At 47.3% G+C, this 24,423-nt stretch overlaps 1 long non-coding RNA gene across 1 annotated transcript in view; it reads right to left on the minus strand.

Annotated features, from left to right (window-relative positions):
• Positions 1-21,503, minus strand: part of LOC148223529 (uncharacterized) — a 47,652-nt gene extending 26,149 nt beyond the window's left edge. The window contains exons 1-3 of the long non-coding RNA XR_015803663.1: positions 21,359-21,503; positions 19,778-20,781; positions 18,296-18,404 (exon numbers count right to left, since the gene is read on the minus strand). This is a non-coding gene — a long non-coding RNA (uncharacterized LOC148223529). The remainder of the gene's footprint in view (positions 1-18,295; positions 18,405-19,777; positions 20,782-21,358) is intronic.
• Between the last annotated feature and the right edge of the window lie 2,920 nt (positions 21,504-24,423).

A 24,423-nucleotide genomic window follows, 5' to 3' on the forward strand; every position in this document is an offset into this window, starting at 1 on the left:
TCGTGGATTTGGACATCAGTGGAGACAAGCAGGGGAGAACTGGATTCCTCATCCTGTCCCAGACAGGAGCATGCCTTGCTGCAATCCTGAAAATCCCATACTCTGAACAGAGCAGACTGAAAGTTCTTGCTTTGCTGATGGATAGGAAAATGAGGTGAGCCTTATCTGATGCAGCAGGGACCTGACTGCATAATCCCTAAGGAAGCTGTCAGGGTCAGGTTCAGAGCTGCAGCTTGCCATGGAGCAGCAGGGATTCAGCTTCAATGCATCAAATGAAAACGCACCAAGCTTGAGTGGATGCCTCACATGCCTCATCTCCAAGGGCATGGGATAAAGAATGGGATAAGGAATGGAATAAGGAATGGGATAAAGAATGCCAAGCCCAACAGCTGGGCTGATTACCTGTCTGCAAGAGGAACATTAGGAAACCTGGAGTGAAAAAAATGGAACTCATTGAAAATGAAACTCCAAAAGAGGCACAGCAGAACAGGGCAGTGTGACATGAGCATGGACAACTCTGGAGTTCAGTACCAGCTGAACAAGGGACTTCTAGGTGACTCTTCAGTTCCACTTGAATGCTGTTGGGGCCCCTAAACCATCTGGAAGCCTCAGTCTCATTAGGAGAATGAACTCCCTAGCTCTTCCTTTCTGCCCTTTGCATGGCTTCAAGTCCCCAACACAAGTTTCCTGCAGGGGGACCTGACACTGCACAAAATAGGCCTGACCCACATATCTGAAAATGCATTTTTGTACTAAGCAAGGAGGTTCCTCATCCTGGAGAAACTCAAATCTTCTGCCCTCCTACAGATAACATGCATGAAGGTAAAATGCTGAGGCCACTGGCTCAGGAGTGCAAATGATTGGAGTCTGAAGTGTGGCAACCTACACCCCAACCTACCCAACAGGTTTTGGTTAATTGTAAAATAAATGAGCCCTGGCTTTAAAAACGCATTAACCCAAAACACTGCTCCTCACTAACTTGAGAGAGCTTTTGTTTACTGGTACTGAAAGCACCATATGGGAAACTTATTACAAGTGCCTATTCTTAGCTGAGCAAACGTCACAGCATTGTCACAGCAAAAAGGGATCTCTAAATGCCATCACTATGGCCTGAGATTCTGATCCTGCTGTGCTGGCACATGCCCAGAGATCCTTTGGGCCTGGAACACACAACTGGTGAGCTTTTCAAGAGTAAGACCAACACCATCTGATCCCAAACAAGCTCCCCAGACTCAGAGGAAAAAGGAAAGAAGGGCAGTGCAAAGGTGTTTGTAAATAGGACATGTCAGTGGGCCCCAACATATTTGCAAATTCCACACCAAAAATATTATCCACTTTGTCACTGTGGGATTTCTCACTGAGGCTCCATAAATTGGTCTGTGTTACTAATACAGGACATAGGATGAACTACAGATGTGCCCTTTGAACTATACACTGGGGTCTAAAGCAGATTAATCAAGTAACTTTGGGACAGCTTTAAAAAGCAAGCTGTAACTCTGAGGGCTGCAATTTGGGGAAACCCACATGCCAAAACAGCTCCTTTCCTTGGTAAGTACTGAAAAATGTGAACCACTAGCTGGAGGCCACTTTCAGCCAAACTTCCCCTCAGTTTTCCCATGTATAAAACAAGCACAGAGTTACCTTGCACTGGGTTTTATGCTACAGACTCGTATTTAGGAGGGAAAAAATGAAACTATGCCAGAACTATTTTGAGTCTCTTCATATAAGACACAGTTTGCAGAACAGGGTTTAGAGATTACTGTATGGCACATTCTATAGACAGAGATGTAATGCTGCAGGAGCTAAATGCGAGCTCTTTAATCCCAAGACATATTTACACAAACGTGTTCTATTTCAAAAACGCCTCTGAATTATTTCAGGCAAGCAGAGAACGCTCCCTCCCCAAAGTGTTAAATTATGCACAAGAAATTGCGATCCCATTCCAGTAAAATGCTCATTCTGATGCTGGATTTATTTTCCCCTCCTGATTAATTGCATGTGCTGAGAAGACCACAGAGTCCCTGACAACCTGAGGCCGTTTTACTGCTGAGGTCATGTAAAAAAAGCTGCATAATGGGTAAGGCAGGCAGCTCTCAGGACACACCACAAGGCTGGGATGACACACCTTCTGTACACTCTGACACCTGGGTTCCTTTCCAGAGTACAGACCTTTATGAAGGAGCAATTTTAGTCCACAGACTAATAAGGCAAGACAAGTTGCCCAGGTTGGAAACATGGGAGGAGCTGCTCAGAAGAATGTGGCTCTCAACGCACTGAATTAATAATTAACAAGACAGACAGAAGGAATGGAAAAAAAAAAAAAAAAAAAAAGAAGAGAAAATAATGAAGTCATTGAGAGCCACATCTCCAGAAGGCCCAAAGCCACTCTTGCAATATTGCTGTGGAGAACTGTCCCCTGAGTGTGACAGCCACCCTGTTTGGGTTCCTAGCCTATATGGAAAAGGCAACATCTTCCTCAGCAACTCCCCTGGGTTTGTGTTTCCTGTGGGATCCTACTCAGCATGCCCTCACTGCTGTGCTTCCTTGGCACTGTCAAGCAAGCCAAACTCCACCACACAAAGTCCAGGATTTGTACTCTGACTCCAGCTCACAGGCTTTAACGTTCTCGTACTGATATGCAGGACTCGAGCTGCTGCAAGGATCTGAAGATTAGTGCAATTTACAGGAGGAAAAAATTCAGCAAAATGTACATTAAAGTAGCCTGAGTGCTACTCAAAAAAAAAAAAAAAAAAAAGAAAAAAAAAGAAAAAAAAGAAAAAAAAGAAAAAAAAAGGCTTGAATACTGCTTTTTATAAGGGTATGATGCATTTTGGATCTAGAAGTGATTTTTTTTTCTTTTGGCTGTGAACTTATGTCATCTTCTGAATCTGGCTCTGCTGGTAAAATCTGTTACCACCCCAAGCCCCTCTGCTGGATGTTGGCCTCCTCCTTTCCCTTCAGATGAGCTCAGACTGACTATTGCAACTATTCAAACCAGTCTGCCTGATTTTTGCCTGAAAAGAATTAGGATATGCTCCCACAGAGCAGCAGCTTGCTGGGAATGGCAATTTTCAGCCAGGAGACAATTACAGACAGCCAGAAAGCTGCATGTGAAAAGTGGCATCTTCCTACAGCCTTGTTGAAATAAGCAGTCTGGGAAAGCAAATGTGGCAATTCTGGGACAAAAAATGTCTTGTGCTGCCCAGCCTCATCCCCATCCCTGGAAGTGTTCAAGGCCAGGTTGGATGGGGCTTTGAACAACCAGGTCTAGTGGAAGATGTCTGTGCCCATGGCAGGGGATGGAATTTGATGATCTTTAAGGTCCCTTCCAACACAGGCCATTCTGTAAATTCTGTTATCCTGCACCTTAGCCAGATGCTTGTGGCCTCCAAAACAGGCAGTGTGTCCCCTTTTGCCTCCCCAGGGTGCCCTGTCTGGTCTTGCACTGCCTTTATTGCTCACCAAAACCACATGGGAATTAATTCAGCTCATTAATCAGGCATAGAAGGAGTAACTTTCCTCAGTGATTTACCTCAACATTAGTAGTCTTGTGCTGTGTGAGTGACTTCAGCCAGCTCTACCTGTGGACTGACCAGCAACAGAGACAGTGAATGTGTGGGACTTTCCCTGGAGCCCTCGTGGGGATGGTTGGGAGCAGATTCCTCTGCTGCCAGCAAGCCCTTAGATGTGCACAGTCCCCACCAGATAGCTACAAACTCCAGAGAACTGCATTCATTTTGTTGTGATCTCAGCAAATCGATATTAATTGGAAACACCAATGTAATGGTATCCCTGCCACAGCCCCAGAGTGCTTAATTCTACCAACACTGCTCAAACCAGACCATTTCTGCCTTTAGACAGTCCCAAATTTCAACTTTTGTGGAATGTTTATAAAGAAGCAAACCCCAAAGGATTATTCCCTTTATACATATCTATCTATCTATCTATCTATCTATCTATCTATCTATCTATCTATCTATCTCCACACATACCTCTCTGTATATACACCTCTATACTGGTATAACTACATCGATTACTATTCGATACCTTCAGTAAAAGATTGGCACAAGTCCCAGTGTGGACACAATTATGGGAAGCGAGGTTGTGCTGCTCCCAAAGCCATCAGCAGCCTGAGGCATTCACTAAGCTATTCAATTTTCATCAGGGGCAGCGATTTAAAAACAAACAAACAAACCAACAAACAAACAAACAAACCAACCACAATTGTATCAGAGGTGATAATTAGAACGAGACTTTAGTAGGACAACAGGTAGGCAAACACAGGCAGGTGAGTGCCTGGGAGAGGGACAGGGGGAGCTCAGCATCACTCCAGGATTCAGGCAGCTCACCAACAAGTACAAATCCCTGCCAGAACACACCAGGGGCTGCTGAATTTCAGCTCAAGCCTTTCAGAAAGCCATTCACCCTCACAGGCTGCTCGGTCACAGATGGAGCTCGATTCCTCCGTGCCAGCACGGGCCCTGGTCTCCACCTGATCCTGCCCTGCAGAACAAAAGCCTCCTGCTCAGCAGCCGCGGGGGACTGCTGTGCACGCCTTGCTGCCCAGCTCCATCCCATTTCGGCTGGGATGTGCACAAACCTCCTTCCTCGCTTTGCTCCCTGCTGATATCTGGTCGTTTTCAATTTGAAAGCAGTCCCTTTCTTTGTACACACTGAGTAGAGGGGCGGGGATTTGGGAATCCTTTATATTCCTGACCAATGTGAGCATGCAGATGGTATTTGCTGGTGAAGCTTCACACCCAGCCTAACTCCACTCTTTGTGAATCTGGTTGTGCTTTCATTTATTATGGAATATAATCCAGAGCATGAAAAAAGTACAGAATTACTGGCATCTATTTCATGCACTCATCATACATTGTTACATAAACGTCCCTATACTCAGGGATTCCCTTTTAATTTAAGCACAGATAGTAGTGAATCTACAGCGTTAAAATTGCATGTGAGCATTGAAGTCAATTCTCAAGCAGATGTCTATAAAAATGCAGTTAGAAAAACAGAGAAAAACCCCAACCAAACAAAACCAGGTCACTTGAAGCACATTCCAGCTATGGAATATATTTCTTCCTCTCTCCCACTGTGGCAGCTTAAGAATTCCAGACAGCCCTTGTAAAATGCACTTACCCATCACAATACTTTAGCAAGTCAAGGGCCTGACCCATACGATCTTAAAATTACTATTCTAATAAATCTCTGCACTGATCGAATGGGCATTGGTTGTAATTTTAAATGCTCAACAAAAATGAGTGATTTGTTGCCTTTTTCACTGATTTACTGCCAACATCTCGCTCTTTCCCAGATCCATTACAGTTTCATCCTGGAAACCACTGTCCTGCTCTAATGGAACAGGGGTCAAGACAATCTGTTCCCTTGCAGCACCATCAAGGCAGAGTGCTGGCAAGAAACTGGCAGCAGGGACATGGCTACCCAAAGCCCTGCTGGTAGCCAGCTCTCAACACATGGGTAGGCTTTGGGGTTGCTGTGGAGTTTTCTTCTTCTTTTCCTGGTTTGAAGGAAATCTTAATAAAAGCTGAGGGATAACTTGTCAGTCTGCCTCTGCTGTGCCAAGCAGTAAGAGTTGGAGCAGTTCCTGTCCCCATTCACATTCACACCCTTCTCCTCAGTATGTGCAGGCTGAAGGATGGGAGGGCATCCAGAGGGACCTGGATGAGGTTGAGCTCTGGGCCATGGGAATCTCATGGGGGTTAACAAGACCAAAGGACTTTAAAGTCTCTTCCAACCTCTTCTGTGATAGCTTAGCAAAGTATCCAGGCTGCCTTGCCGACAGCTCAGGGATGGTTAGGGTGGATATCAGGGAAAGGTTCTTCTTTCCCCAGAGGGTGTCGGGCACTGAACAGGCTCCCCAGGGAATGGTCACAGCCCCAAGGCTGCCAGAGCTCCAGGAGTGTTTGGACAACACTCTCAGGGATGCACAGGGTGGGATTTGTTGGGTGTCCTGTGCAGGGCCAGGGGCTGGAATTGATGATCCCTGTGTGTCCCTTACAGCTCTGCACATTCTGTGATTCTTTGATGTGATGTTTTTTCTTTAAAACAGGAGTAAAGACATTTGCAATTCTTATTCACAGAATCAGTACTCAGCTGTGCTGTGGGAAGGAGAGACAAGCACAGGTATCAGCGAGATGAAAGGTTACGTATGAAAACACATAATACACCCAGAAACAGCAGGCTGAGATTCCAAATGAAGGGGGAAACGCTGCTGATTTCAGTAGCACTGCAGGCTGTATGGCAAATGACAAGTGTAGCTTATGGAGACACAAAGCTGCTGTTCTCGACAGAAAACCCCTGGGTTCTGTTCTGTAGAGGGCTTAGAGTGAGCTGGCGAGTCGGGCTTTGATCACCAGAGCCGCTCTCGGGGCGGAACAGCCACAAAATCCTGCTGCCCTGGCAGTGCCGAGGATTATCCACCTGGCACACCTACAGATGCCGGGACTCCTCTGCCAGCCCTGGAGCATCAGCGTGTCTCCCTTCCAGCCCTCACCGCTGAACCTCTGTCAGGCAAGAAAGCCTTTTCAGAGCGCTGAGCTCTGGTCCGGAGAGGATGAGAGTGAACCGGGGTGAAAGTGAAACCACCGGCGCTCGGCAGAGCGGCTGGTGACGCTTTGGCGAGCGCTGGATGAACTGGAGGCCAGTGCGGCCCCAATGCCGGGGATCGGGGATAGGAATCGGGGATGGGGATCGAGAATCGAGATCGGGAATCGGAATCGGGGATGGGACGCGGAGACTCGAGGATGGGAATCAGGGCCTGGACGCGGCTCCCGCCGGGAGCGGCTCGCACGGCTCCTTAAATAGCGGCTATAAATACAACGCCGGCAGCGCGCTCCCATTGGCTGAGCAGCTCTCCAGATTTGCATAAATGGGCGTGGCCATCGGGCGCGGGGCGGGGCCAGCGGCGCGGTTTGCCCGGCGGGGCCGCAGCGCTCCCCAGCGGCCAGAGAGGGACCCCGATCCCCCCATCCCGCTTTCCCCCGATCCCCCCATCCCGCTTTCCCCCGATCCCCCCATCCCTCCATCCCGCTTTCCCCCGATCCCTCCATGCCGCTTTCCCCCGATCCCTGAATCCCCTATCCCTCCATCCCCCCCTGCCTTGCCCTCTCTCCATCCTGTCCTGCCTTGCCCTACTCTCGGTCCGTGTCCTTGTTCCCGAGGCCACCCTCAGCGCCGCGGAAAAGTTATCAGTGAAAACTGAATGAGAAGGCTCTAAAGTTGAAGTAGTGCCCCCCATCTCATGGGTGCAGGCAAATTGCATGAAAATTACTCGTAAATTGGTATATTGTGTTTTGCTTCTTCACCCAAAAGCACTGTTGAAACACGTTCCATATATTGGATGATAATCGTAATTAATGCACGGAACCATTTAGCAAGGAGATGATAAAGGGTATGAAGGGTTTACTGTAAAAACGGGAGCCTCAGAACGGGAATTGGAGTTGCTACTTTTGACAAGCAAAGCCTCTACCCTGTAGGCTAGAAAATATCTTCTCCATTTCAGGTGCAGGTCATAAAAGAGTGTCATGAAAATGAGCCCTGGTTTTATGTGCTGGAAAAAGGATGTGGGAAAGGAGACTAAATCTGCCTGGACCAAAAGGGAGGATAAACTGTGAGATCTTACCTCCCCACTGTGGTCCTGTGCTCAGCATGATGCTCCCCCCTGCCTTGGAGAGGATTCAGAGCTGCCTGCATGCAGCACGCCCCAGTGATGTGTTTCTGGAAGTTGGAGGGGAAAGACAAACAAGACCCTTGGAACTGTGGGTGTCAAGAGTGTCACACCATGGTCAATAATGACCATGTAAACCACAGCTGGGCACAAAGCAGTGGAGCAGACAGAGCCAGGGCAGGTCACTCCAGCTTGGGGCTGGACCAGCTGGGTGGGAGAGTGGAGCCCAATTCCAGACCAGGCTGGATGGGGCTCTGAGCAACCTTGGATAGTGGAAGGTGTCCCTGCCCATGGCAGGGGGTTGGAATGAGATGATCTTTATGGTCCCTTCCAGCCCAAACCAGGCTATGATCAAAAAAAATAGGAAAGCAGGATGCCTTGAGCATCTGCTTCCTACAGAGCTGCACTTTGTGGAATAGAGTGTTGTGTATTCACTGGAATCATCCAAAAATTTCTGAGAATACCTTTTAAAAAAGAGTTGCCAGACAAAAAAAAAATGCAAGGTGTTTTTTGGGAGCAGGATTTTGCTTTCTCATATCCTAGGGGCTGTTCAGACAGCTCCTTTAGGTCTGTTATCATTGCTGCAAGCTGAATATCTTATTTCAAATGAGGCCAAATTAAGAATGAGGACTGCTGTTGAGTTTTTGCTGACTCACCCTGAAATAATATTAGAAAATGTTCATATTTCTTGGCATGAAAATCCAGAATTTCGACAGCTCCTGGAATTTACAGTTGCCCTGATTCTTCAGCAAGACACAGACCTTTTCTGCTTTACCAGCAGGAGGAGGAATCTCTTGGGCAAACAGGAGATTTCCCATGCCCTGCTGCAGTCACAGGGCTTTACCTCAAGCCCAGCTGACCCCAAAGCCCACCCACACTAAATACTTGACCTTTCTCAAACCTTTGATCTGAGGGGCCTTCAAATTCCTGCTGTGCCTCCAGACTTGTGCTGCACCCACCACAGCACATCCCAACCTCACCTAAACAAGGGGATCCTCACAAACACTGACTCAGGGGCAAGCAGCTTCCTTAGGCAGAGCCCAGACCTGCAGACTGCTGCTTGAAAGGCAGCAGACAAAATCAAAAGCCTGAGTATTCTTTAGGATACAAAATACCCTTTTTGTTTGGTAACAGCTCAGCAGAACAACTTGGAGGTGGAAATAGATGGGGATTGATCTCAAGGCTCATATTTGGGGTGTTTTTCTTAGCCCTATGCCACTCTGAGTCGTATGATTGTAACAGACTCTCAGCTTTAATTACAGAAAAGGAAGAATTTCTGCATCCCATGACTGTGCAGGAAGATGCATTGTGGTAGCTGTAAAGAAGACACATGTAGGGAGAGAGAAAGAAAGACAAGCCAAAAGGCAAAATGAGCCAGAATCTGTTACATGAACAATAACTCGAGGTTTCAGTGCTGTGAGTGGGGGAATTGCAGCTCCTGTAGGAGTTACCCCATTCCCACTGAACAGGCAGAGCAATGTTTGCCCACACTCTGTGTTCCTCAGTAATTCTGCTTGAGCTGAGGTGACCCAGATCTGCCTGAGAGCCTTATATATTCCTGAGTGCAAACATAAATACACTCTGTTTCTGCATTTAATTTTTGAGCAGCTCTAATTAAGCTTAGCTTTGTTTAAACACATCCAGAGCTCCCATGGTATTTGGCCTTCAGTGTGAAGACTTTGCCATTCACAAGAAGAGCTGGGCCATAAATGAGAGTGAATGGCAGCTGCTCCTGCATCCCTGGCTGCTGCTGGTGGAACCTGGGGGTTCTGCTGCTGCTGCAGCCCCAGGGACTGGTCTGAGCCTGATGGGCTCTCACAGGGCTTGGGTGCTGAGGGCAAGGGAAAGGAATACAGAGTGAAAACGCTGAGACCCACAGGCTGCAGGTCTCAGTTGTCATGTTAACTCATGTTTCATGTCTCTGTTGCATTTGTGTGCTAGAGAAAAGCAGGGAATGCGTTCACAACCCAACATGCAGCTATGGGCAGTTCATGTTTCTCCCTCTCTCCTGATTTTCCCATTTCAACTGTCAAAGAGTCCAGGCTTTTAAAATAACTCCTTTTTTTTTTTTTTTTTCCTTGCAAGAATGAGCCATTTCTGATCTCCATCCCCAAGAAACGACATTGATTTGTAAGGGACTCAGACACATTTGCAGACTGGACTTTGTAAAGGGATGCAGGCCAGACCTTCTCCTGCTCTGGCTATGTGCCATAATAACCCATCAGACTCACCCCCACTACCCCTCTAACCCTGCCCATCTCTCTGCTTCCAGACACCAAACTTAGTTCCTTGCCAAAGACTGGGTAGGTGCCAACAGGCACAGCTCTGAGGAAGGGGTGGATTGAAAAATCTGCTCAAGCACAGGGACCTTCCCACCCTGCTGCCCCACAAAGTCCCATCACCACGGGCCAGCACTGGCCCTTGAGTGTCCTTGACCTCAGAGGTGTCCCACATGCCTAAGGGTGGTGGTGTTGTGGCTGGATTTGAATCCCTGTGTCCCAGTGCTCCCTATGTCTAACAAGGAAGGTGCATTTTTGCATCTTGAGCACTGACCCTCTACCCCAGAAGTAAAAGCCAATCTGGCCAGGCAGAGCAGGATAAGAAGGGGGAGCCATTCTTGTGTAGCTGCCCTTTCCCTGCTTTGCTTCCTGCTGATGTCAAAGAGCTCCACAAGCTGAAACCTTTTGGAGCAGCACCACCGTGGTACCCGTGGAGATGCACTGCCTCACCAGCTGAAACCTACTCAGAACACAGCTCTGTCTGCTCTTTCTACCACAACAGCAGTTGGTTTGTGTCATGAAACACTTCTTGTGTTGCAATCAAAACCTGCTTACGTGGTGCCACCAGCAAGGCAGGCTTATCTACATGCACATGCAGAGATGCCACTTTTCCTCCAAAAGGCAAATAGAACCAGAACCTGGTCATGAGAAAATGCAAGCATTAGGGTAGGAATGTCTTGTTGCATTAATAGATTTAAAATACTAAATGATAACACTTTTTACAGTCACCCATTCCACTGCAAAGTTGCTATGAAGTACTTCAAAGGCAGACTGCTCACCCATTTTAAGGCATAATAAATGACCACACAAGAGGCAGTGCCATAAAGACTCAGATCTGTGATCTATAAGTATTCACACTGTGCAGCCAGCCAAGTCCTATCAAATCCTATATTGCTTTTGGCATTTCTGCACTGTTCAATGCTCTTGTGAGTGCCAGGTTATCCTGCACTTTATTATATATGGATTTGAACATTTCATCAAGTCCTTCTCTTGCTGGAACAATAAATAACCAGTCCTAACTAGGCGCAACTCTGGAAAATTAAAATTGCACTGACGTGGAAAATTAGCCCCTGATAGGAAGACTTCAGCAGCTGGACCAGTGGGACTGTGCAGACCAGCCAGGGAAACACTGAAGCTGCTGGTGGGAAGGATTTAGCTGCCTGAAGCAGAGGTGTCTTGTGCTATTTTAGCCATGTGTGTGTGTCATGCCCAGCCCTTCCCTGCCATTCTGGGAAGGCAGGGGACTGTCAAGGGCTGCGTGTCAGACATGCCAGGCCCATATGGGTGTGTGGGGCACTGTGGGATGTATAAACCAGCCAGCCAGAGGCTGGGCAGGGTAAACAAATGTGCTTAAAATAGCACTGCATGACTACATTTAGGCAAATGAAAGTGCCATTGGCAGGTCTGAAACCCTGCCCTGTGCTGTCATTCCTGTACCTGATGAAAGGTCTCCTGGGCTACACAGATCACGCTGATGCAGTGCTTAGAAAACACCAAGGTGGGCGAGGAATGATGAGTTAGGTGGGAAGTGGAAGGGTGTGGCCTTTTGGAGGGGTCACAACTTGGGGCTTGAGGGTTTTGGTTCCCTCTAGGTCGTGCCTGAGGTGCCTCCACCCATGTGCAAAAGGATTCTGTCCACAACTCCTGCAGCCATTCCTGCAAGCTGGAATGTGCAGATGGGGCTGTGTGCCTCAGTGCTGGCTCCAAGGGCTGCAAACATCCGAGGGGATCCTGCCGAGGAGAAGAGAAGCGAGGCCTCATCAGCGCTGGGGGAACTCAGAGCAAGGAGGATTCTCCCTGCTGGAAGTGTCTGCTGCAGCCAAAGAGGGGAAAAAACCGTCTTTGTCCACAGTGTTTATAAATAAGTAGGTTACACCGAGCTCCTCACTGACTCATGCTGCTGTCATCCCAGCTCTGAACTCTGGCTGCCCGGCAGGATTACGTGGAGAGGCAGCTCAGTGGAGGGGCTGGGTTCAGCCACACCACACAACTCCACTGGAAACAGGGCACAAGTGTAAATTTGTCATCTTTTCCGGGCTTGGAGAGATGAGCTTTGCAGTGACCAATGCCCCTGGCACATTTCCCATCAATTTGTGATCGGGCAGGGAGGAGAGACCACACATCTCTGTAGCTCGGAAGGCTCTCCCCGGGCAGCCTGTGGAGTTTCCTGGGGGAAGGGACAAAAAAATTAAGCTTTTAAACTGAGCAGAGCATCACTTCTTATTTCCAGTGATGATATCTGCACCAGTAAACCAAAGAGAGTCCAGGCATGGCCTCAAGCAGCAACACATCCCTATGTGGTTTTTAAGTGTCAGCACATTCCCTGCCACCGTTTTGGCTCATGGCACCCTGGAATGTCCCAGCTGGCAGCCCTGGGGTGGTCCTGACTGCAGAATGGGTGAGCTCACCCTGTCCTGGGGAGAGAATGAGGTCAGCCCTGAGGACATGAGCTGGGCTCTGGCCATGCTTGCCTGACCTCGGGGCAGAGAACAGGCCCTGGCCAAGCTCTCACTGCTGCAGAATGTGCCAACATGAATGGACTCTTGTGCTCAGGAAACCATAGCTGTGGTGCCACGTGCCACAAGAGTTAACAGTGATGCCATCCTTTTGACTGCTGAGGTGATTTCAGGGGCTGCCACTCAATTTGCAGGTTTTCTGCAGGAAGCAGAACACCCCTGACCTCTGCTTTGACAAATGCTTGACACAGATGCTTCCACAGGACATTACTGCATCCTTAGAAAGCCCTGGTCATGCTGGTGTGTGAAGTGGCTTCTGAAGGCAAGGTACAGAGCTGCAGACAGGCAGATGAGAGAGATGGAGCTCGTGCTGGGCCCAGGGAGCTGCAGCAGGTAAACTTCTCCTGCAGCCTTTTCCCACTGAAGTGCTAATGCAGAGCAGAGCAGAGCTGTCAAGCAATGCCTCTGGCTGCTCAGCACTGTCAGCCCGACAGCGTGCTCCCAGAACTGCTGAGGAAGCTCAGTGTGCCCCAGAAAAAAGTCCTCAGAAACTTCTGTGCAAGCTTAGCTTAACGCTTTACATTGCAAATTCCTGCTCATGGCTGATGGAGGGACAGCCCTGCCCATGTCCCTGAGGTCCCAGTGCAAGCACAGGAGGATTAACACACCCCATGCTGGCCTGGGTCCTCCTCCAGCCCATGTTTGAGGCTCTATCTCAGGGGACTGAGGTATCACTCCAGGGAGCAGCACCCTACACAGGCTAAGCAGGTCCAGTCCTTTCCTATATCTCATACCAAGTCTAGGCTCCATTCCTGCCCTGTGAAAGCCTAGTTTGAAGCCTAGAGCATTGCCTTGTATGACCAGGCAGGAGTCTGTGTGGGCTGAGGCACTTTTAGATGTAGCACCTGTGGCTGTGGCTGCATCTGAGGATGAATCCTCCCAAGTGCTCATGGCCAGAGAGCTCCTGGCTGCAGCCTGGGCTGATGGCTCTGCATCCCCTTGCAGCCTCAGGGAGATGGTTTTTGGCATCCCATTGTGACTGTGCTCTTTCCTCAGCCACCACAGACCTTTGCTCTAGGCCATTTTGATGCTTTTGGAAGACAGCCCTGTCTAAAATGCAAAAGCACAGCTTTGACAGCTTTGAGCTGAAAGAACACAGGACACCTTTGCAAGGAGTTAAATTTGCAGCCATGAAAAAACAAAAGCAGCAGTCTAAGCAGGTATATTTCGGGCTCAAAAAGCAACCTGACATTTGAAGTCTGTCAGGTATTTTCAGAAGTCTGCCTCTATCAACATCACCTCTACCCGTGGAGTCGCTTTGTGTCGGTGCTTATGTTCCACGTTGTCATTTTTCCCCCAGCACAACCACTGTGTATCAGTGGGGATGTCACAAAATGCCTTCTGAAGGCTGGAAAGAAAGAAAGAATGAAGAACTGGGGAGCCAGGAAAAAACAGGTACAAAGCTCCCATGGCATTTGAGCAGCAAAGCTTTGGACACCCACCCAAAGCCAGGTCGTTGTCCTCACAGTACCTTGCTGGTTCTCAAAGCATGCAGTTAAAGATGAGCCCTGCTGCATCCCTGAGGAACTGGCACTAGGTATGCAGCAAACAGATAAGGATGGCTCCAAGTTTCCAGGACGCTAAAGAAACACCACCCATTTTCCCTGGAATTCAGATTATTCATAACAGGCTAGTGATAATTTTGCATCTCACCTAACAGGTGGTCTATTAAGGTTCCTTGGCTGCAGTTGCAGAGTGGGCTTTACAGGCAGCATTTATCATGGCTGGCAAAGTAATTTATTTGTGTCTTAAATACTTGTAATGAGACTGCCTCACAGCTAGTACAGTGAGGCACAAAACAGACTTCAGTAACACGCAGATAAATAATTCAAAGAGCATTCCTTAAAAGAAGCATTTGTTTTCCCTCTCTGTTCCCATTGTCACTTTGAGTTCCTTGATCTAAAAGCTGGGATCAGTCTCCCCGGGGTTTGCAGGTCACATAGCTGCCACCCCTCCCGGGAAGTTGGAAAGTTCAGAGAAAACCAAAGCATTTAAGAGGGAAAGAAGTTCTGTAATGTCAGCTTCTCTATTCTGGAGAGCCGGCTCCCAGCTGCTGCCTCTCCAATAGCTGCTCCACCCAGCCCTCAGATAATAATCACAAGCTATTTCGCCAGCTCTGTTTCCTTCTACATTTTTGCTGTTAACTCCATCAGCTGAATTGATAGCATTTAGCTCAAGAGCACGGAGACTTATAGAGCAAAAAGTTGTTATTTGGTTTCTGGGTGATAAAAAGTGTTGCCCCTCGTCCTGCAAACTGCACAAGAACGTGCAAAGCTTTGTTTCAAGGAGTAAGAGTAAAGTTAAGCAGGGGTCTTGAAGAAACAGGGTCAAAAATGCATGAGGTGCTTTGCCAGGGAAAAATCACTGCCTTACCCTGCCCTTGAGGCTGTCCCTGGGGGAGGAACAGCTCTGCTGTCCAAGGGCCCAGCTCTCCTGCTCCCACTCAGGCAAAAAATCCCACTGAGAGCAAGAGTGGAGATGGCAGAGTGGAAATTGCAAAGCTGGATTCAGATTGGCACCTGGTCAAAAGCCAGGGACCTTCAGCCATAAAATGCTTTCATTTTTCAAAGCACGCATCAGTTTCTGAAGCATATTTTAGTTTTCAAAAGTGTCATTTTCCCCCTCAGTTGCTCACAGTTTCCCTCACACAGAGGATTATTTTAGCAGCCCCAAATACGTGTATCTGCATGTGCGAACCTCAGCAGCATGTTAAAGAGACACTGCCCAAAACACTTCAGTCCTCATGAAGTGAAACTCAGGATGTCTGACATGGAAAGTTTGTATTAGCTTAAGCTCAAATAATTCAATCCATCTGCCACAAAGACCTAATAAAACTCTTTTTGCTGGACTGGTTTTCTCTAAGGCTTCCCTTCATCTGAACAGGTCTCTAGGGCTGCTTTTCCTGGCCACATTTTCTGCACACAAACAGCATCCATACTCAGGACCTGGTATTTCCCAACAAAATCACCCAGGAGGGTTTTGTCTCTCACCTGCTCACGTGACATGGCTTCAAAACATCATCCCTGGTGTCCCAGTGTACAACCCATATCTGCAGGGACCTGTGGAGCTGGAGAGATGCATGCACACATTTTCCCAAGGCATCAAAGAGCACTTCAGCCAGCACACCAAGGAAACAGCTGAGAGGGGATTACTGTGCACAGAGAACAGCACAGCCACGTCCCCACCTGTTTGAGGGCTTCCCTCAAAGCCCACTAAAGAGCTCAGTGTACTCCACTACTCACAAGGGTTTTTTTTGGGGTCTCAATTTCTCAGTGCCCTGGGACAAGTCCATTCCCAGCTGGCCAAGCTTGCCTTGTAGAAACCCTTTTTTTCAAAGGCACCTGTGCCCTCCACTGACTGATTCCCCACTTGGTGAACACTTTGTCCTTTCCCTGGCATTCAATCCTGAGAAAACTAACCCAGCATGGGCAGCAACCTTCTCCAAATCCAAGGGCTTTCCATCTGCATGGGAAGCAGCTCAAGAGCTTTCCACTCCATGCCACCAAATCAAGTGAAGGTATTTCCACCCCCTAGCCCCCACCTCCAGCTCAATGTGGCAGGGAAATAGGGATGAGGAGGTGAAGCAGCCCTCCAGACAGGGCTGTTCTGCTGGCACAGGTGTGCTGACAGAGGCCCTGCTGTCACAGAATCATGGAGCCATAGAGTAGCCTGGGTTGGAAGGGACCTTAAAGAACATCCAGTTCCACCCCCTGCCATGGGCAGGGACACCTTCCACTATTCCAGGTTGCTCAGAGCCCCATCCAGCTCCTTGGGCACTGCCAGGGATGGGGCAGCCACAGCCTCTCTTGACAGACTTCACATACCTGTGTGGTCAAAATCCTCTAAATACCCAGGAAATGACAGCAGTAGGCAAATGGGAGAGGGAAACTCAGCTGGGTGCAGACAATTGGTGATGGTAATTTTCAGCAATTCAAACATGGGAAAGCTGTCCCAGCCTTCTCTCAGGGTGACAGCACTCCAGGCTATGTTCTGTCAGCTTTATTTATCCTGATTTCAATGGGAACAGTCGGGCTGGAGCAATAGTTGCTGCAGGTCGATGACAGAGTCTGGGGTGACCAGAGTTACAATTTCTCCTCACTGAGCTGATAGAAGTAGCTCAGATGTCTCTGCTAAGCTCCCATTTATGGGATGGTTTAGCTGAACACCCTCTGCTTCATCACAGAAGTGCTTAGTTAGTCCTGGTTTCATGCAGCACTGCTTTCTAGCAGCTACTGCAAAGATGAGAGTTTCCCGGTGGGGAAAAGTTGATTACAGTAAAATCAGCAGTATCTTGCTATTAATTTCATGACAGTAGGATTTGACCAAAGAAAATCTCCACAAGTCTCATGCAACTAGAAAAAGACTTTGCTCAAGAAAAGTGTCTGTAAACAAAAGGGAGCTCAGCTAAAACTGCAAGATGTGAGTCTGAACAAACTCAGCACACCCAGTATCTGCCAGTCTGATTTGTAGGCAGGAAGTTCCAAGATCATTGTTGTTTGGGCAAGAACCAGAAGTTTGGGCTCCATTTCTGAGCTAGATAATCGATATGGGCTGAGGCCAAACCCCACAGCTTTTCTAAGGCTAGGCTATTTCTTGCTTCATATTATTAGGCACAAGAGACAGAGCTGACTTGGATTTACAGAACTTTGGCTCAGACACAGCATTAGCATGACTACTGAGGATGAGCACATTCTCAGTTAAGGCCCCTTCAGGAATCAGATCTTTTCATGGAATTTCAAAACCTCAGTGGAGGTGCAGTATTCATTTCTACCACAGCATCACTGGTGTGTTGCATGGGGAAGTACAAGATTACACCCAGGGTATACTGGGGTTTTAGAGTTTTTCCTTATTTCAGCCCTAAAGCTGAATCAGCCCAGGCACATCCTGGAACTGCTGCCCCCTCTGCAGCCGTGCTGCTCCTGCCTGTGGTCAGACTTTCCAGCATCAGGAGCTGCAGAGGCTTCCACCAGGCACCCGAGTTCCTACAGAAAAATCCTTTCCAAAGTGGTTTTCCCTGTGCTGCACTGCTGAAATGCAGCTGATTGGAGAGAGGCTGGATGCAGTGCAGGCACACCACAGAGCAGCTCTGAATCTGAAGGGAAGAAGAACTAACTTCTCCTAATAAAAACTCCAAGGGGAATCAAGGCAGCGATTTTGGCAACATCCAGGATAAAAAAAAATCTTTTTCTCTGGGAGGGTTGTCTGGAGGGTTTTTGGATGGCTCTGAGAACTTAGTACAGTTTTCCATCTTATCCAAAAGATGGCACTGTGAACATTGCAGCCACGCTCTGCTCCTGCCCGGGTCTGGCCCTGCTCAGCTCCTGGGGGCTGATCTCACAGACACCCTGCTGTGGTACCCAGCTTTTCACAGCATTTTCCACAGCTGATTGTCCCAGGAAAAACTGGGACTTGGTTCAGGCAGTGTTTGATTCCTGTAAAATCCAATTCCTCAGGTTTTGGAGCAGCTTTGTGTTTTAAAGTGAGATGGGATACAAGGAGAAACAGGGGATGAGAAAGGAGCAGATGAGAGCACAGGGGTAGGAATTGTGGGGGAAGGAAGGGAGGGAGGGAGGGAAGGAAGGAAGGAAGGAAGGAAGGAAGGAAGGAAGGAAGGAAGGAAGGAAGGAAGGAAGGAAGGAAGGAAGGAAGGAAGGAAGGAAGGAAGGAAGGAAGGAAGGAAGGAAGGAAGGAAGGAAGGAAGGAAGGAAGGAAGGAAGGAAGGAAGGAAGGAAGGAAGGAAGGAAGGAAGGAAGGAAGGAAGGAAGGAAGGAAGGAAGGAAGGTCCCTCCTTTGCTCACCACTGGAATTACCTGGTTTAACACCTGGAGGGGACATTTGTGACTGCCCAGAGCAGGAGGGACATTCCACTTGGTCAGTCCAGCTCCAGCCTCACGCTCACACTGTGTCCCAGCCAGAGACCTTTGTGGAGAGATATGAAAACAGTGCATCAGATTTTTAGGCAAGCACAGGAACATCACACAGGAGTGCTGGACAGGAAGTGAGAAATTTTGCATTAGCTTGAAACCACAGAAGTTTAATTATACTTACATGCCTTTCAATCCAATTTGTAACTTTTATGATGACCCCAGAGGGTTGTCAGTTTGAGTTTAATTGACCTATTTGCAATCGAGCCAGTTCATTCCTACAGCTGGGGACACTTTTTCAGAGATTCCAATTCAGTGATTCAAGCTTCTGAGGCCAAAGGGACCATTAGATCATGCAGTCTGGCCTCTTGCATATGGACTTTCCTCCAGACATTCTTCTGAGCTGCACAAGATGTGCCTGGCAAAAGCCTGCATCCCAAAAAGAAGCTCGGGCTGGACCAGTGTTCCCAGGGATGGGCAATGCACCATTTCCCTTAATCACTTGTTCCTGTGGGCAATCACTCACTTGCAGATTTAAATGTAAGCATCATCAGGATCTTGGTCATGCAAGATATTGCCTGACCCAAAAATGTTTAATGAACTGTGCCTGATGGGCATGCTATTAATTCTTTAAAGCAAAATTTTTAAAATATAAATTGGATTATGAAGTACTTAGGAGATGTTAATTTTGCTGAGTGGTCTGATAAGCTCCAGATCCAGACAGAGCAGACTAAACAGCAGGAGTCACCAGTTGTTCCCACAACTATAACTTATATTCTTGTGAAAAATCAAGCCCTTCTGAGCAATGGCATGTACAGAACTGAGTTTTTTAGTTATCCTCTGGAAGCTGTGACCGGGAAATGCCCCTGTAAGACACCACAGATGGCTCTTTCCACACGCTGCTTGGCAGATGTGCAGGAAAATTACACTGGAAAGTTGGCTCTCAGCTGGGCTTTGCAGCAAGGTGCTAAATGCATGTGCTGTAACACTTTGTGATGACGTGCTTTGGGTTGTTGGTTTGGTTTTTTCAAGTTTCTTTGCCAAATTACAAACCCAGTTGCTGGTTGGAAGCTCAGAATCTCCCATCTTTACAAAAAAGCAAGCAGAGAACTGGACAGATCCATCCCAACCTGAGATGTGGTGCTGCCTTCTGGGGTGCAGCTCTCCCTGTGGGCACAGGCACTGCTCTCCCAGGTCTAACAACACCTCCTCAGTCCCCTTTTTCCTCTTGCTTTAACCCCTGGCCTCCTTCCCCATTCCCAACACTGTCACCTCTTCCCTGTTCCTTTTTTTCTGCAGCTCTCCAGGACAGCCCTGTCCCTCACAGCCATGAGCTGAGGGAGAGGAGGAGTTTTTTTTCTTCACTGATGCCCAACTAACTGGGGACCAGATGCCATGAAATAACTTTTAATAAAGCAAAACACTCACCTGTCAGTCTGAGACATAACAGAACACAGCCAGCATCTGCACACTCAGACACTGGGCTTCTCTTCACATTGTGGTCAAATTCACTCTCCACAAATACAAGCATTGCAACATGTCCAAAAGTCCGTCCAAGGAGTGGGAGAATCCTCTCTTGCCAAAACTGAAGCCTCCAGCACCCACACAGTGCAGCAGGGCTGGGCCATGCTTGTTAGAAGCACTTTATGTCTTTGCAGCCTGCCTGAGCATCAGGGCTTTGCCATAGACATGGGGCTCCTTCTCCACCGTGCTTCCACTCCTTCCAGCACCAAGGCACGCTGCTGTTTTCCAGGGATTCAGGCAATTTGGGGAGTGCTGGCTGATTTTTCTGCTATTTAGGCCAGGCTGGATGGAGCTGTGAGCAGCCTGGTCTAGGGGAAGCTGTCCCTGCCTGTGGCACAGGGCTGGAACTGGAGAATCTTTAAGGTCCTTCCAACACAACCCATTCTTTGATTCCATGATTCTGTGATTCCATGATTATTCTTATTATAGTTATTTGACCAAGAGAAGCAAGAAAATGGACTCATAAAAACATCTGAGGGCAAGACACATCACACTTGCTGGCCCAGGACAGTGAAGCCCTGCAAACCCTGATGTGGCAGCCTTGGGCAAAGGGAAGGTCTCAGCTCTTTGGAGCAGAAATGAGGAATTCTGTCACTAAAAGAAACTGCAAAGGGAATTTTAAATTAAATTGGGATTTAAAAATTTAACGGCATTTAAATTTTAAATAGCCCAGCTCTCGGCAAAATGAAAGCAGTCTTTGTGTTCCAACGTGGAATGGGCCAGATCCTGTGCAGCTGTAAGTCTGTGGCCCTCTCTGCTGGAATCAGCGGGACTTAATTGATTTGTAGCAGCTGAGGGTCTGCCAGCTCAGCTCTCTCCTGGAAACACACACTCCAATCTGGCTGGCAGTGCAGCCTTGATGTTTCATTAATTCACAAGAAAGCTCCTGCCAGGATAGACACACGTGGCTGAAAAAAAAAAAAAAGGAAAATTACTCTAAAACTTGTTATCATCTGTCATGTTATTGAAGCTAATTTAAAAAACACTTCCCAGGCTCCCAATCTCAAAGGATGTTGTTTTTCTTTCTGTGTGCCTGTGTTAGGAAAGCACCAGTCTCCTCGTGTTTTTCAGGCTCAACAGAGGAGGGTGAGGGCAGGGAGTCAGTGAGCAGGAATGGGAAAGGCTCTTCATGCCCTGGCAGCACAGAACCATTCCCCACACTCAGGCTTTGTCCTTCAAAGTTTGAAATGACTCATTGATAAAGGTTCCCACTGCTTCCTTTGGCAGATATTTAACAGCCCTTTTGGGCTTCAGTGTTGGGATGTTTTTCTTGATAGTCAGCCTACACATGGCTTTGCTCCATTTCCTCCCATTGCCCCGGGTTACCCCTTGTCCCACCCTAAACAATTCCTATTCCCCTCCTTGTGTTGATTCTGTGCATATCAGAAAAGGAGGAGGTGACTGATACAGGAATAACACAGAAACATGGTTTTAGTCCAGTCTGCAGAATATTTTCCAACCAGATTACTACAGATTACTACTTACCCATTATGTTTTGGACAAAGAATGAGGACAGGGGTGTAAAATGGCATCAGGGCTGTCTTAAGGATTTAACCATCTTCCACTTGCTGTCCATTCCCTTCAGGTACCACCTCCAGCTCTGGGAACTGGGTCTCATGGTCCTTGCTCTTTTTAGTGAGCACAAGGCTCACTGTAAAAATTGAGTGCAACAGAAGCTAAAAGATCCCTCTGGATGAGGCAGCATATGGAAAAAAAGGTTTTAATGGCAACGTTATATCATAATCATAATCTGAAAAGTACTTGAAGCTTGTGTTTATTGACTTCTCTGCCGCAGTAACAGCCTGGCAAAACAAAAGGCAAAGAAAAGCTGACAAATGCAGGGATACAAATGCAATGCAAAGCAAAGCACAGCCAACAGCTTTACTGATGAGAGATGCACTTTTCTATCCTGGTTTATAGCAATTGTGCAGCTCCCTCTGTGTTACTGAAATGCAGCAAAGATTTTTGACTTATCAATTAAAGTTGTTTCCAAAGCTGTGCTTTGAATATCTCCATAAGTTTTGGGGTAAAACCTCATCCTTCTCAAGTATTTTGGTTTCCTTATGTGACGGACCCAGGATTTAAAGGCACTGCTCAAAATGCAAACAAAAAGGTTGACTTTGTTTTTGGCAAAGAAACAGTAAAGAGAAGTTAAATTCATTGGCCCAACACTGCTGCACTGTGACATTCCCTGTAAAAAGCATCACCTGCAGAACTGGGATGGGCAGGGAAGGAGGAGAGAACTCACCTGGCATGTTGGTGTGACCCACAAACACAGATTTTGGAGGAAAAACTCCACAAACACCTATTCCTGAATATTTCTGCACATAATGTCTTAGAGATCAAATCAGGTCACCAGAAGGGGTTAATTTTGGGGAAAGATTCAAATGTAATCAGCCTGGAAGAAAGCTGCACCTCAGAGGCAGGAAATGGGAATTGTTTCGTCTCCTCCTGTATGACTTCAGTGGATTTCTCCTCAGATTTTGGGGTCATTGAAAGCTTTGAGCTGCTTTGGTCTTGTTGCTGCCATCCGGGTTGTTCAGTGGAATGTAAAAATCAACGAGGTCAACAGCACACCTCTGGGGATGCAGGACTGCACAGCCAGGGATGCTGCCTGCATCCTTCAGCACTGGGGGGAAGCACAGGCATTTCCCCTGGTGGCATTTCTCCTGGTGGCATTTCTCCTGGTGGCATTTCCCCTGGTGGCAGGAATCACACACCTCCTGCAGGGCAGCAATTCTCTATCCAGAGAAGATGCTCAAAGCTGAGGGACTGATTTATTAAAGTCTGTGAAAAAAACAGGTCTGCAGGAAGAACTGCAGCAATGTTTTCTTGCTGACAGCAGGATTGGGCAGAAGCACAACTTTCCACACCTGGTTTAAAACTAGGCATTTAGAGTCTGGATTTAAATTTCATAACACTCTCATAATGAGAGAAATCAAAAGGGCCTTTGGGATCTCAGCACTCCTGAGTTTACTGGGAGCTGGGATCTAAAAAAAATTGCTTTGAAAGCCAGGCTCTAGACAGGATAAACATATTCCTGGGGACAGATCTGATGAGGTGAGCTCCTGTGAAGGGGAGCATGGTATAAATAGAGCTGTGCTTGGCCTTTCTGACTCAGCTAATCTATCATTACCTCCTGCTGCTCTCCAGGTCACCCTATCTGACCAGCTCTGCTGACCCCTTGGAATGTCCCAGCAGCTCCCACTCCAGCAGGTGACTTGCCAGTGGCTTATAAAGCTAAAGAAAAAAGCAAATTGAGAGAGGGAAAGCACCCTGCAAGATCTTTTCATTATTCCTTTCTTCCTCACACAAAATGGATGGATGTTGCTTCTGAAGAGCTCTCAAGGTAAAATCACTTACCTAGGTAGCAATGGCTTTTTTTCTCTTAAACATTGCATACAGGTGTATGTACATAGAAAGTTTATAAATTATACACACCTCAGTGTGCATCAATACAAATGTGGGATTACTGAGCAATGCTAGTGATGAGAACAATTAAAATAAACTTTATTGTTAAAATGTACTTATCAGTCTGTGCTGCTAAGTTTGACAGCCTCAGGTGTCACCACAGAGCCAAATTTCTTCCTTTCTTGAAGAAATTATTGTTTTGCAAAGGATTAAACAAAAAAAAGTCAAAAACCCAAGCCCAGATAATCTCTTTGTGTTCATGGAAGTGGTTCTGGAAGCTGAAGCAAGTGATGTATTTGCAGCATGGAGATGTAAGATGGAGTGACACAGTACTTCAGAGAGCAGTGACAGATGGAGTGAGACCTACAAAAATTACAAAAACTACACTGGAAGAAAAAAACCCCCAGGATCTCTTGTAAGTCCTGGCACTGCACACAATCAATAATTTTTAACTTGATCCCTGCTGACTTAGTTTAGCTTTTTTTTTTATTCCTCTTAGTAATCTAACTGCTCACCAATGCCTCTGATTATTTATTCAGTATTTGGCAGGTGGAGCAGCACCAGAAATATCCCTTGTGCCACTCCTGCTGCCTTGGCCCTGGCACCAGCAGATTTCCACTCTGTGCCTGGGTCCTTTTCCTGAGACTTCTATGGGAGGCTAACTGGTGTCAGAGAAGATCATGGTGTTATTTCTATTTGCATTCATTTACTGGGCATTGGACTGCACAGCATTTTGTATTTAACTCTCCAAGCTGTAAATTGATCATTACCAGTAAATTCTATTGAAGAAAATTGTCAGATGGGGATGCTGGTAGTGTAACCATCACTGTCTTTCCCTGTTCTCTGACCCGTATTGTCCCTGCCCTCTTTTCTGGAATTTCATCAGAGCAAAAGATAAGGAACAAAAAGAGAAATTGGGATTTTCCAGCAAAAAGGAAAACTGGGATTTTCCAAGTGTCCTACTGACCTTGGAGAATGAAGATGGTGTTATTGCAGCAGAGCCTGATTTTCACCGAGTAGAAACATTCATTCACTTTTAGAAAAATCAGTGGTTACTCAAAGTGATCACTTAAATCATAAAATGGTTTGGGTTGGAAAGGACCTTAAAGCCCATCCAGTTCCAACCCCTGCCATGGGCA

Source organism: Sturnus vulgaris, chromosome 5, assembly GCF_052056855.1.
Source record: "Sturnus vulgaris isolate bStuVul1 chromosome 5, bStuVul1.hap1, whole genome shotgun sequence".
Lineage (NCBI taxonomy): Eukaryota > Metazoa > Chordata > Aves > Passeriformes > Sturnidae > Sturnus > Sturnus vulgaris.